This window comes from Bombina bombina, chromosome 6, assembly GCF_027579735.1.
Source record: "Bombina bombina isolate aBomBom1 chromosome 6, aBomBom1.pri, whole genome shotgun sequence".
NCBI classification, from domain to species: Eukaryota; Metazoa; Chordata; class Amphibia; order Anura; family Bombinatoridae; genus Bombina; species Bombina bombina.
Window position 1 is genome coordinate 808,811,852 of NC_069504.1, and position 14,917 is coordinate 808,826,768.

General features: G+C 37.9%; 1 long non-coding RNA gene across 1 annotated transcript in view; it reads left to right on the forward strand.

Moving 5' to 3' along the window:
• LOC128663704 (uncharacterized) overlaps positions 1-14,690 on the forward strand; it is an 81,200-nt gene extending 66,510 nt beyond the window's left edge. The window contains exon 3 of the long non-coding RNA XR_008402896.1: positions 14,596-14,690. This is a non-coding gene — a long non-coding RNA (uncharacterized LOC128663704). The remainder of the gene's footprint in view (positions 1-14,595) is intronic.
• The last annotated feature ends 227 nt before the right edge of the window (positions 14,691-14,917 follow it).

Sequence of the window (14,917 nt, forward strand, 5' to 3'; positions counted from 1 at the left end):
TCGTGCCTTTTCAGTATGTGAACACGTCTGTGTCTCTACCTGACATGTTCGTTTACGTCAACCCTGTCAAAAATTAGATCCTAGGTATATCGGCCCATACAAGGTCCTTAAAAGACTTTCTCCTGTAGCCTACTGAGTGGCTTTGCCCAGAACCCTGCGCAATACACCCAGTCTTCCATATATCACTGCTCAAGCCTTACATCAGATATACTCAACTCAGACCTCCTCCTCCTCCACTCTTGCTTCATGGTGAACCAGAATATGAGGTCGGTAAAATCCTAGACTCCAGACTCAGGCAACTTTAATACCTAGTGTATTGGAAGAGTTATTCTGTGGCGGATTGTTTCTGGATTCCAGCCCGTGATGTGCATACTCCATCTTTGGTCTCCAGGTTTCATTCTGCTCATCCCTCCAAGCCACGTTAGGGTCCCTGGGGTACCCTTTAAGAAGGGGGCTGTGTCACGCCGCTCCGTCTTGGCAGCGTCTCTACCTTCCCTACCACGGCCATTGCCATGGTTGCGGCGGTTGTTGTGGTGATGACGTCATCGCCGCATGCAGCTTCTGGTCTCTGATACCGCTCTCCTGTTTGATGTTCTTGGCGCGAACCTGCGCCTATGTAAGTATCTCTCACTTTATGCACTTTGCCCAAGTATAGGTGTTACTGTGTGTGCTCCTGGATGCTTATATTTTGCTTAACCCCTGAACTGCTAATTGCCATATTGTTACTGAACTTTGCCTGTTTCAAGGCTACTCTATTGCTTAACCCCTGAACTGCTGATTGCCTTTTTGTTGCTGACCTCTGCCTGTTCCTGACCTTTCTACTGGTTTACCCCTGAACTGCTGACTGCCTTTTTGTTGCTGACCTCTGCCTGTTCCTGACCATTCTACTGGTTTACCCCTGAACTGCTAAACCATTACACCTTATTTGTGACTTTTATTGTGCTCGCTCTGTTCTCTAAAAGAACATCTAACACTTGTATCTTAGCACCAGAATGGGTATCTCTCTCATAATAGAGGGGTCACATACTGGGCGGCTATCAAGTCACTTGACTCACAAGCATATGGAGCAAACTCAAGCAATGAGGGTTGGTGTAGTGCCCACTTACCCTTACAATACATAGAGGAACAGGAGACCCCTTCATTTTAAGAGGTTTATCCTCTATATCCCCCCATTTTAAACCGAGTGGTCCTGTATCTATTCATCTTCCATGTGACTATCATAGCTATGGGAAATGCCTTACAACACTTTCATTCTCTAACTACAAGGGTCACCACACTACCGGGCCCTTCCTTTTAGGGGGCCCACAGCCACTGCTTCCTCTTAGTTTTTATTAGGATCTCCTCCTCTTTATTATTTTTTTTTTAGTTGTTTTATGGATATTTATTTATTTTTACCATAGATCATTGTCATTGTTTACTCCTTACTTCCAAAACTATGGAAATTGTCAGCGTTTTATAAATAAATGCAATAAACAATTTGAAATTTGTATTCATAATAGATTGGAATACTGCTGCAAAGTTAATTAATGGCAAAAAACAAATCCCCTAGAGAACTGAGCAATAACAACTTTGGTTTGCTAATGATTAACAAAAAATGTTTTCAGATGAATTGAAATTACCTTGAATTTGAAAGCCCTCAAAAGGCCATTCAATACATAGGGGCCAAATTATCTTATACAATCGGGCTGATTGACACCCCCTGCTAGCGGCCGCGAATCTGCAGAGGGCGGCATTGCACAAGCAGTTCACAATAACTGATTGTACAATGATAAATGCCGACAGCGTATGCTGTCGGCATTCATCGATGTCTGTCGGACATGATCCACTGAACGGATCATTTTGGACAGACCGATGAAATGGCCCCATATTCTCTACTCTACTAATGTATTGCAATAGATACAGCATCATGTACACATTTACAGAATACTACTATTTTTTTTAGTTTTGAGTTTAAGCTTTTTGCCATTGTTGTATATTTTTGCAAACCAAAGGTCTCAGCTTAGCAGTTGCACATGGGCTATGTGTTTGTAGGTTTCCCATCTATTACCTCTCTTTTATCTCATTAATTATATTCATTTTTGTTAAAGTAATTCATTGTTTCCAGGAAAATGTGTTTCCCTCCTATTTTGAGCAGCTTCCACTTATGTAGAACATATATCATGGACTTCTATTTTATTTGTTTGCCGTGGATAGTATCTTCAGGCCTATAACTGTTGTCTATTCCTATACAACCAGGAATCCTACTGGAGTTATTTGCTGTTATATTGCTTTTCTACCTTTATCTCATATCATATCATCTCAAATAATAATAACAATAATAAATTATTATTATTTTAGTATCATCTAAAAAACAATTTTTTTCATAAAGGCTGCAAACAATATCACTGATTAATATCTAAAATAAAACAGGTCCCAGCACTGATTCCTGATGTATTTTCATGGTAACTTTCCTAAAAAGCTCTGCTTGCTTAAATGTTCCAAAATTCAGTTTCAAGCCCAACTTCCCATCCACAGCAGCAGAAAGACCAAATGAGCCGCCGTGTTTCTGTGATATCTCTCAAAGCCCTAAATCAATGAAACTTAGCATAAGATTAAATCCAGTTTGCAAGGGACATAAGGGAGCCATTGTTTTACCTTTTTGATAGAGTTGATCTCTTCACACAATTCTTCACCTTCTTCCACACTGTTTTGTCTCCCATGTGAAATTCCGCTGTCTAGCACCAACAGTCCACAACTATCTTACAATCTCTCATCCTAACTAAACTAATACATGAACTGCCTGACTCACTGCTGCCACTACAACCGATGTGACAAGCTACCCCAAACTTATCACTATATACAAATAAGTCCTGAGACAGCGCTCATTTAGCCAGACACAAACGTAAAATGTCAAAAGCCTACAATGGGGGTATCACAGTATAAACATCCTGAATGCTGATGTAACACAGTACCTTGGGGGCTCCAGTCGCCAACCGCAACTTCTCTCTGTACCCTCCTGGTTTCAATCAGTTCCCAAGTGAGTGTGACAATCTCCTCCCCTTGGCTTCTTCGTCACTACCAAAGTGACCAATGTAACGGCTCCAAACACAGCAACCACAGAGGTGCTCACCGCAAACCGCCTGCAGACCTCCGCAAGTCTGCAAAATCACCAGCAGCCACAAGAGAAAAAAAAGGCGAGTCGTGGCCACAGGTAAAAAGAAAATACTTAGCTTTTATTGCCATACAAAATATAAAAACACTCTCAGTGCATAAAAACAAAAGAGCTAGGACAGCAGCGGTCTAAACCCCAAACTTATGTCTCTGCACCCTAAATGTTTTCTTTAGTGTAGGGTCCCAGTCCTCCCTCCCCCTTCCTCTGCTGGGCCACCCACTCACCTACCTGTCTGTAAGGATCTGGTAATCTGGCTTTATATGGTAACGGAGCACTGGTCGTGTTCCGTTACCATATGAAGGCGGATGCTGGAAGACCATAGACAGCAAGGCCCCAATTTATCAAAGTCTGGCGGACCTGATCCGACAGTGCGGATCAGGTCCGCCAGACCTCGCTGAATACGGCGAGCAATACGCTCGCCGTATTCAGCATTGCACCAGCAGCTCACAAGAGCTGCTGGTGCAACACCGCCTTCTGCAGACTCGCGGCCGATGGGCCGCCAGCAGGGGGTGTCAATCAACCCGATCGTACTCGAGCGGGTTGATTTCCGGCGATGTCTGTCTGTCAGGGATTTTAACATATCAAGTCTGTCACTTTAAATCTCACTCCTCTTACCCTATTTAAGGCCCCTCCTCTCTATACTCCCTGCTTGGTAATTTGATTCAGTTGTTCTAGTGACTCCTGCCTAAGAAACCTAGCCCTATTCCTCTGTTTAGTGGCATTTCTTACCTGAGCTTCTTATACTCTGCTGAGTCCTGCTGTCCTCAGCTCCTCTGTGCCGGTTTACCTCAAACAGCTAACTTCAGCCATACCGGAACCAAAGATACAGCTTAAGTTTCTTCCTTCTGCAACTCCAGGTGTGTGTGACGTCACACCCGGCATCTCAGCGGTCTCTCAGCGCGTGTACCGCGCTCTCTCTCTCCTATATGGGTAACGGAATATCCAGCAACTGCTGACATGCTGTCCCTGCAATACTACAAGGATTTGGTCTGTATAATTTATTTACCTCTGCCGGATAACTGCATGACATCTATGCTTGCTATCTAACTACCGCTACCTTAAATGACTGTTTTGCTACCCTCATCTGTATAATTACTTTGTCTGCCATACTCACTACTTACTATTGCCGGATACTGCTTGACACTGTTACTCTTGCTATTTGAAATACTGATTCCCTAAGTGACTGTTTTGCTTATTATTACAAAGGTCTGCCATATCATCTACTAACTGCATATCCCAGTATATCCATATCAAACTGTATTCAACACCTCAGCTGCTGCCCATTCATACAGTAATTATTTCAACAACTTCTGGACAAGACTTTGTTATCTGCCTCAACTAACACATATTGGGGTTATGTTTCAGTACAATAACATTGTCTTTATACACACTCATTTCTAACCTCTACTACTTATGTGTGCCATTTAAACTTCATTGGGGGTTATATTCTCTGCCTTATACGCTACACTATTGGCAGCTTGTGTGTCTGAGTGTGTGTGACTACTGTATATATTTTATCTGCCTTCTGTGTTTGTGTGACACTTCTGATATATATATATTCTACCTTGGAGGAATATCTATCATATTTATTCAGTAGATACCTTTCTATCATATTTATCTATTGATATCTATCTATCATAAATATCTGGTTGCGTGACAGCTCCGTTATCACTCTGTACCCTACAGTAGTGACCCTCAGTTCAATGAGCATAACTGTATTCCTATAAATTAAATCTGTGTGAATCCAAGGTTTGGTGTGAGGCTGAGTGGTCCTACAATAGAGGATACTAGGTACCAGAACTTTTTCCATCACCTGTTCTGACATACAACACGTATCATTACACTGTCCGCCTGCTCTGAGCAGGCGGACAGGTTATGGAGTAACGGTCTTTGTGACCGCTGATTCATAACTGTTGTTTCTGGCGAGCCTGCAGGCTCGCCAGAAACACGGGGCATCAAGCTCCATTCAGAGCTTGATAGATAGGCCCCCAAGTCTCGGTTGTTACTTGACAACAAAGATTGTTTGGGCTTCAAGCAATATGGACGTAGATTTACGTTATGCGGTGTGATGGGCTATGTACCACATGACATTATCTACATCCATTTGGGCAAAGAAGTTTAACAACTTTTTTCAATTTACTTCTAATGTCTAATTTCCTTTGTACTTTTGGTATCCTTTGTTGAAAAGCATACCTAGGTAGGCTAAACAAAAATGCAATTTTCTAATGCTCTAAAGCATGTAATTTTGCATTACTGATAATAAAGTCACTCTCAAGAGCCGCAAACATTGCAGCTTGTGAGCAAGAAAAGGTTGGTGAGCCAATCAGAAGCCGTAGTTTTATGTAAATTACAAGCAATTTTTTGTTGTTATTGGGGAACTGCAATATATGCTGCTCCTGAGTGTGACTTAACCTATTTGTTTAACACCTTTGTGGGGGTTACACACATGACAGTTAATCACAATCTTGCACTTGTTTTCGGAAGATTTCTCAACATTAGCCAAAAATTCTCAATGTGTTTTTCCATTAAACTGAATCCTAAAATGCTTCTGCTGTATACCCCTGAAGCTCAAAATAGTTACCTCCTGAAAAGAAGACAACATCCTTAATCTCCTATTTTGCTATCCAGAAACCAAGTGTGCAGGATTAAAGGGACAGTCAAAATTAAACTGTCATGAATCAGATATGGAATGCAATTTTAAACAAATTTTTCATTTTACTTTTATCATCACATTTGCTTTGTTCTTTGGTATTCTTTGTTGAAAGCCAAGCCTAGGTAGGCTCATATGCTAATTTATAAACCCTTGATGGCCGCCTCTTATCTCAGTGCATTTTTACAGTTTTTCACAGCTAGATAGTGCTAGTTCACGTGTGCCATATAGATTACATTGTGCTCAGTCCCATGGAGTTGTTTATGAGTCAGCACTGATTGGCTAAAATGCAAGTCTGTCCAAAGAACTGAAATAAGGAGACAGTCTGCAGAAACTTAGATACAAGGTAATCACAGAGGTAAATTAGTATATTAATATAACAGCGTTGGTTGTGCAAATCTGGGGAATGGGTAATAAAGGTATTATCTATCTTTTTAAACAATAGCAATTCTTTAGTAGACTTTTCCTTTAAGGATAAAAAAATAGTGGTTTTGTGGGTTTAATGATTACATAACAGGTTGAAGGGCACATATGTTGATTAAATGCTTTTGACAGTGTGTAGGGATGTTAGACCTGTTGTGTTTCATAGCCACAGAGATATGTGTGTATAAATGTTAAGGGATTATTGGCCATTATTGGTATAGTGGGCATGTGTGTTTGTTGGGATATATAGTTTTGTTTATTTAAAATATCTATTTTCATTCATGTTTCTTTATTTTATTATTTCAAACACCAAATTGTAACTTGCTTTTTTTTTTATCAATATCCACAGCACAAAGGTGAAATGCTTAGTCAAATCAGTATACTGTACCAATCTAGGTTAGGATATGACTGGTGAGCCAATCACAGGAGCATGTGTAAAATGGCCCAGTCACAGGGTTAAATGTTTTACTCAAAATATTTTACCAGCCGGGTGGCATTATGAAGTAGACAGGTGGGGTCAGTGTAATATTTTCTAATATTATATAATTTTCTGCTATCCAAAGCAAACATTATTTGCATAATTTAACATAAATGTATTTAATGATAATTTGTGCAATAAAAAATTAACATTTTTAATATTAACAAATTTTAGCATAAAGGGACAGTCTTGTCAAATAGGGCATGCAATTTTAAACAACTTTCCAATTTACTTTTATCATCAAATTTGCTTTGTATTCTTTATTAAAAGCTGAACATATAGGCTCATATGCTAATTTCTAAGCCCTTGAAGGTCACCTCTTATCTCAGTGCATTTGGACAGTTTTTTACAGCTAGACAGCGCTAGTACATGTGTGTCAAATACATAAAATGATACATGAAATAGAAAAAATTGGTTCACTTGCCCAATCCAAGGAGCAATCCCATTCGAGAATATTGAATCCTTCAAGCCTTCTCCCAAAACATGTTTCAATCCAAAGTATGTGGGGCAGATTTATCAATGTCTGTCCTATATGATACGCTGTAGCGTATCATGTCTGACAGACATCGCTGAATGCCGACAGCATACGCTGTTGGCATTTAACTTTGCACACACAGTTCTGGTGAACTGCTTGTGCAATGCCATCCCCTGTAGATTTGTGGCCTATTGGCCGCTAGCAAATAATGTTAATCAACCCGATCATATTAGATCAGGCAGATTAGAGGCAGTGAACCAGTTATATGGACAGTTTACTCAAAAAAAATTATCCCCTTAAATTTACCCATCTATTGGCATTTGAATTATCCTGTGGTATCCCCACCTATTCTGAAAGTGTTTGGCCTTAGGGCCAAGCTATAAATAAGCTGTGTAAACACAGCGAGCAGAAGAAATTACACTCCCATTGGGGTATAGAAGAAATAAGGTAATAAAATGTTAATTTTCCATTGTTCTCTCCAAGTATTGGTGATTGTTTTATTGACAGATATATGATAAAGAAGCATGTCTATGTACACAATGTGATAAAGTAATGAGATCTGATTATACCTACAAGCTCAACTCATTTTAATAGGTTGTGGCTTCAAAACACAAAACCAGCTAATTCATATACACAAATAAACTTTAAAACACAAATTCTCATACATTTTATACTCTGCAACTGGTAAAAAAAAGTAATTGGCAACACATTAAGGGAAAAACAATTTTACATTTTACTGACCCTTTAAGGAGCAGCAGTCTTAAGACTGATGCTACATAACTGCTGTTTCTGGGGAGCCTGAGGGGTCACGCAGAAATAGCGGCATCAGGGACAATTCGGCTCTTGATAAATTGGCCCCTAAGAGTGTTTAGTGAAGGATAATTCAATTACCTTTTATGCAGAGGCTAAGTCAAAGCTATCGGTCACAGAGTAAATAGTGATGCCGTCGAGGGTAAAATAAAAGTAAATACTTTATTATACATAGTGTTAAAAGGTAATATTTCCAAAGGGACACCATCCATAATTAAAGATCTCTGACGTGTTTTGCGCGATACCAAAATAACATTTTTGGAGTAGACTGTCTCTTTAATATTGGCTAAAATTTTAGCCAGGTGGTCAGTAAAATTAGCTGGGTGGTGCACCTGCTAAAAAGGTCCTGGGAAGAACACTGGGCTGCCTTCTGATCTGGAGTAGAATGGAGATGTTTCAGGATTGAGAATTTCTTTTAAAACTAAAATGCTCCAGTAAAATAGGCCATTTATTTTTAGACTAGAACGTAACCATTATTTATGTGTTCCATATTTTATTGGTGAACATTTTTCTATTATATAGCGTTTCTTAAAATCCAACGTTCTTTAGTACTGACAAAGTTGCCTTTTTTACAGTGGTTACTTTTCAGCACTATAAATATGTTGTTCTAATGAAAGAATATCTGATACAAATGTGTTACTTTAAACTAAAACATGTATTGTATTGTTGTCCCCTCTATATATTTAATCCATTTGACCCATGTAGGAATAATTTGGACATTATTGAATCCTGAGTTCTGGCCTACACTGTTTATTGGCTTTTTTTTTCTTCTCTGATGCACATGGCTCTTAATTCTCAACTATAATGCCAATTACTCTTTTTTTTAATTTAACTTGGGTAGTTCATTTTTTCTCTGCACTGGCCTGTCCATTAGCAGTTTTTTTTTATATATGGGAGATTACATTTTTTAACTGCTTTTTTGGCCAAATATCCAGAATACACTTCTGATCTTGTTGGATTCATGGATAAACTGCTGTTGACTGGACTAGATTTATTGGCTCCTATTTATCAAAGTCTGGCAGACCTGATCCGACAGTGCGGATCAGGTCCGCCAGACCTCGCTGAATACGTAGAGCAATATGCTCTCCGTATTCAGCATTGCACCAGCAGCTCACAATAGCTGCTGGTGCAACGCCCCCCCCCCTGCAGAATCGCGGCCAATCGGCCTCCAGCAGGGGGTGTCAATCAACCTGATCGTACTCGATCGGGTTGAATTGCGGCGATGTCTGTCCACCTGCTCAGAGCAGGCGAACAGGTTATGGAGCAGCGGTTTTTAGACCGCTGCTTCATAACTGGTGTTTCTGTCAAGCTTGCCCCATTGAGTTCATTTGGTGTGTTCTTCAGTTTATGTGTTCTGTATGACCCATGTGTTACCCTAGAAACCACAATTTTTATCATGAACTGAAGATTAGAGACACTAATGAACAGAATAAGCATTGGCAGGTTGGGTCACTGGGTTGGCTATAAAAAACAGACTGAGACTCTCCCAGGGTAAAGAATTGCTACATGGGTATTTGTCATGATTATAGCAATAGAGGGGACAGGAGAGGAATACTATAGCACAGATTGAGATTAGTTTGTAAAGGAGGTCTGCTTCCTCTTCAGAAACATCTCTTTCCCACTATATGTCACTTTAATAAGAGAGGGGTGGCCTTCAGTGAATAATGCTATCTCTAACGGAAAAAAGAGAGGAAAGTCTATTATTTAACACCTCAAGGTGAATAATTTGTGAGACATTACCAATCCCTTCAGGATACATTATTGATGAGGAGGATTAATTAATGAATAATGGAAGAGCAAGGAGATGAAGATTAGAAATGGGGGTGATACGAATGAACTAAACAGATTCAAAGGATAAATTCATGTTGCCATTTTCCTTATTAGTCTTAAGGTAACACCTAACCACATTATTCCCTTCCAATTTCCAGGAAGATTCCCTCTTTGCACTTTCTATATCAACGACAGCTCTACCACATTTCTTAACAGGGCATGTACTGAATACCTAAATGCCTCAAAAGATGTTGCTGGTGCAAGTTACCATGGACCTGATATTCAAAAGCTCGCCAGCATGGAGAGACATCATGAAACATCTTTGGGATTTCTTTAGACCTTATATTATAATGTAAAAGTCTCTCCTTCACATACAAAACCCTGCATAGTTAGATCAATATCTTTCAAATTAAAATTTGTGTTTCTAACATTTTTCTGAAGAGATATCTTAGATCATCTCGCCTGAGCGGAGAGCTGTTGAATATCAGGGACTATGTGTGATACATAGATCAATATCTTTCAAATTAAAATTTGTGTTTCTAACATTTTTCTGAAGAGATATCTTAGATCATCTCGCCTGAGCGGAGAGCTGTTGAATATCAGGGACTATGTGTGATACATAGATCAATATCTTTCAAATTAAAATTTGTGTTTCTAACATTTTTCTGAAGAGATATCTTAGATCATCTCGCCTGAGCGGAGAGCTGTTGAATATCAGGGACTATGTGTGATATATGTAACATACTCTGTTTTTTTTTATTCATGTTTTTATTGAGGTGTTTCTAAAATTCCACATATTCTATGTCAAGATATGTTTATTTAGATTTATTTTAAGGCCTTGCTTTATTCTTTTTTGCGGTACTAGATCATACATTACTGAAACTGAAAGACTGACATCTATTAGCATTTATTTCCAATTTTATTTTTATATATACTATACCAATTTGCACATCTATGTGGAACAGCATCGGTTTACCTTAAAAAAATGTAGCCTAGTTTTATAATTAAGCTGTATTGTGGCTGAGAAAATGTAGGTTGGCCAAACGAAATATACCAGTTTGCAAGCACCTGATTTACTGATTTATGTTCGCGTTCTGAACAGCTGAGTCCATTCAACCCAAATAAATGAGCTCAATCATTTTTTTTTTCTAGGCTCCATCAATTTTATAACATTGTTAAACTGTGTATCCTCTTTCACTCACCAAATACTCAACAAACAAAATTCCAAACATATTGAGTTTCTCATTCATTTTAAAACGTAAAGGTTTATGTCAGATTGCATGTTGAAGGCTTAGCATCACTGTATAAACGCATGGCGTAGGTCTGTGGAAATGCTACTCACCAGGCTTTGCTGAGCTTGCAGTTTCTTATCACACCCAAATTCATAAAGAAAATTGGTTGCAGCTCAGAGTGGATTTAAATTACAAGCTCAGTACCAAAATAACCAATGAGCCTAATATCCTTCTTTCTTTAAAAGTATAAACCTATCATGCATAAGAAGTCAGTAGTAATCAAATGTAAATATATATATTGTTTGCATTTAAACGGTTTACTCTCTTTATATGGATTTCAAAGCTAACATGATGTGCATTTTTGAGCACAAGTGATACTCAATGATCAATTTGCTAACTGGGTGATTTAGACAACTACAACCTACACTCAGCATACCACAATAGGGTGCTATGATCCCAGCCTGTTTTCCACAGGTAGTAATGATTCTAATAACATAAAGAAGAGCCAGCAAACTCAAATAGTACATCTTGATTCAAAATTAAAGGGATAGTAAACCCCAAAATGTTATTTTATGATTCAGATAGAATATACAATTTTAAACAACTTTCCATTTTAATTCTATTATCAAATTTTCTTCATTCTCTTGTTATCCATTGCTGAAGGGACAGCATTGCACTGCTGACAGGAAGCTGAAAATATCTATTTAGCCAATCACAAGAGACAAATGTGCAGGCACCAATTAGCAGTAGCTCCCACTAGTGTATGATATATGTGCATTCATTTTTTTAACAAGGGATACTAAGAGAACGAAGCACATTTGAAAATAGAAGTAAATTTAAAAGTGTCTATATAGGACATGCTCTATCTGAATCATGCAAGTTTAATTTTGACTTTCCTATCCCTTTAATTAGTGCAATAACATTAGTAGACAAGCAAAGTGCGACAATGTTGTTGGGTTTCCTTCCCGGTTCTCAAGCTGTATATAAATAACGCAAAATAAATAGTCCACGTAACCAGGTCCACCAAGCAGTAGTTATTACATCATAAATGTAATCACAGACCAATTTTTTAGTCGTTTAACAAGATTAACTCTTTATTTACTAGTGAACTAGTCACAAAAAATTAAAACTAATAAGACAAATATGTAATAACTAAAAGCAAATAAAACATATAGTAATATAGTAATTACGATGTATTACCTCCCCCACAGTATATTTGTTTAATATGGACCTTGGTTTTCAAGTAGGGTACAATATTAAATTAAGGAAAAGGGATGTAGGCACTACAACAAGGTGCTTTGAAAAAATCCATAGATTTATTGATAAAAATCAACATAGATACAAAAGTTCATGGAACAAGAAAACTAAAAGACATGCAGGTGGGACATAGACAGGTGTCTGACGCGTTTCGTGCCCTGTACAGGCTCTTACCCCTACAGGCGCCTGTAGGGGGTGCGAAACACGTCAACACAGTTACATTAATATATTTTTTTTACCTCTGCGATTACCTTGTATCTAAGCCTCTGCAGACTGCCCCCTTATTTCAGTTCTTTTGACAGACTTGCATTTTAGCCAATAAGTGCTGACTCCACGGGAGTGAGCACAATGTTATCTACATGGCACATATGAACTAGCAATGTCTAGCTGTAAAGAACTGTCAAATGGACTTAAGTTAAGAGGTGGCCTTCAAGGGCTTAGAAATAAGCATACGAGAATAACTAGGTTTAGCTTTCAACAAAGAATACCAAGAGAACAAAGTAAATTTGATGGAAAGTTGTTTAAAATTGCTTCACCTATCTGAATCATGAAAGTTTCATTTTAACTAAACTGTTCCTTTAATGTAAATAGAGTTTTATTCATGTTAGGCATTTTGTATTTTAGTCCATGGTAGTGTGTGTAGGAAACCAAAATGAAATAACTACAAAATCAGTTTTATTTTTTTTGTTAAGATCACACATAATACAATAATATATCTCTGATCAAGTGCCTGTAGCAAGAAATGCGTCTGATGTGATGGGGGCTTGGACCCCCTTGGTGCCATTTACTGTTTTTGTATATTTTTAGCTCATTTGGAATAACATTTTTTTGGACTTCTGAGCTGTGTTTTCTACTTCTATGGTGTGTGGAGGATCTTGTTTCACTACTATCTGCTTATCACGCCTAGACAGGGAAATTGCCTAGAGCACCCATTGTGTGGCAAGTCTGCAAGATAGTACTTACTCAAAAGAACGCCCCTGATATCTGTGCTGCTAGAGCGCCCTGCTATAATTGGATATCTAATACAATAATACACCCATTGTATTTTCTAATTAAAGGAACATTGCTCTATAAAATGGTCTCATCTTTATTGTGCGCCCAATGATGCATTTTAGCTGCTGGAAGAGCTCAGCCCATTTAAAACAATGTTCCCGCAGCTGCTTTGAATACAATTAACTCTTATCAGCTGCTTGCTAAATACATTGTCTGTTTAATTGTACATGAGTATTTTCCCTTTCTTTTTTTTAACGAGAAATGTAGGTAATGCCCTTACTGGAGCCACAAATTTTATATTGAGTTTTTAACCTAATATATTACTTCAGCAAGGGCCCTAACAGAACCAGTAAATCTAACCTTAACAGATATAAAAATAAATCTATCTCAATATTATTGCAGTGGTAACTTGGAGTGACCTGTCGCTTATCCTAATCAAAATATCATCACTGCTAGAGGAAATAGTAATATAATAACATTCTAGAACATGCAAAAATATAAGGTTATCTAATAAAATAGCAACCTAGGGATTAAAAAAAAAAGTTTAAGATTTGACAGTTGATGAGTAAAAAAAGTAAATTGGAGTGCTTCTACTTTTCGTTAAAAAGGATATTAAACACTTTGAGATGGTAATATAAAATGATAAATCATATATATAAAAAACCTGCAATATAGTGTCATTATTTATTTTGTCCCCTTTTCCTATAATTCCATTCTGAAAATGTGAGCTTTTCAGTTATTGTAAGAAATAGAAGTGCAGAACACTGTTATATTCCACACAGCCATTGGCTGCACACTCTAGTGACCTATTTATAACTGTCTCTAATTGGCCACAGCAGAGAAGGTAACCTAAGTTACAACATGGTGGCTCCTATTGTTTTATAGACACTAAAACTTTACACTTAATTCATCAATATTGAAACAGCTAATACAATTTTAAAAAATACAACAACATGTAATTCTCAGACTAATCTTTTCTTTAAATGCATTATTCTATCTAGCATTTATTTAGAGTTTAATGTCCCTTTAAAGTGACAGTAATCATAATATTTTCCTGTGCTGCATTTACAGCACTATACCGCATATTTATAGACAGTCTTCAAAAGAGCTCATAAAACGTAAGTTTACCTTATATTGTGATGGGCGAAGATTCCCGTTTAGACCCTAAACCTACTGCTCATTTGATGCCGATGTATGACACAAGATGCAGTACAGCCAATCAGATGCCTCGCTGAAACACAGCAGGGTCATGGTTTAAAGATTGTGCAGGAAAAAATATTATATTTATTGTCTCATGAAATATATAAGCTATTACATTTGTATAATTATTAAAATGGATTCCTTACTCTCTTCCAGGGGAGCATTTTCAGTGGTTAGACGCTGTGTGAAGCTCTGTACGGGACACGAATATGCAGCAAAGATCATAAACACTAAGAAGTTGTCGGCGCGAGGTGAGTGACTGACATGAAATATGTTGTAACAGAATTACTATAACTAGAAGAACTTTTTTGATTGGCGATGTTTTTATCAATATGTCAGCGTACTAGAATGGATGTACGTAATCATGGATGGTCACAGATATATGCAACATATGCAGCATATTGGGGACAGTGTTTATGTTTGGAATTTCCATTAATAGACAACTTAATCTAGGAATTTTCCTTCTATTACGTGTTTG